Here is a 434-nt window from a genome sequence, read left to right on the forward strand (position 1 = left end):
TATTCCGTCAACCAATTATGATGTGGCTGCAGGTCTATCGTAGTTTGGATTGCATTAATTAAAAATAATTATACAATTATAGGTCACTTAGGATAGATTTGATAAGCCAGATTTATTCGAAAACGGCTTTTATAATTTATCAGCGAAAGGCCCATCAGCCATGGGCTCGTTATATTATGTTTAAATTGTATACGAGACTAAATTCCTTTCAAAATTAAAATCTTAATACCACCTATGGTTATCGTAGTAAATATTAGAACTCATATTATTCTTCTTGTTGAGTCTGGTTTTATAATACGCCAATAATAATAGTGCTAATCTATATATATAAAAATGGAGCGTGAAAAATTTTCGTTACATGTATTTTTATATGTTTTATATATTTAAAATGGTTTTTTTAAACTGCTTAGAATAGCTTATGGTTCTTCTTAAAA

Source organism: Acyrthosiphon pisum, chromosome X (assembly GCF_005508785.2).
Source record: "Acyrthosiphon pisum isolate AL4f chromosome X, pea_aphid_22Mar2018_4r6ur, whole genome shotgun sequence".
NCBI classification, from domain to species: Eukaryota; Metazoa; Arthropoda; class Insecta; order Hemiptera; family Aphididae; genus Acyrthosiphon; species Acyrthosiphon pisum.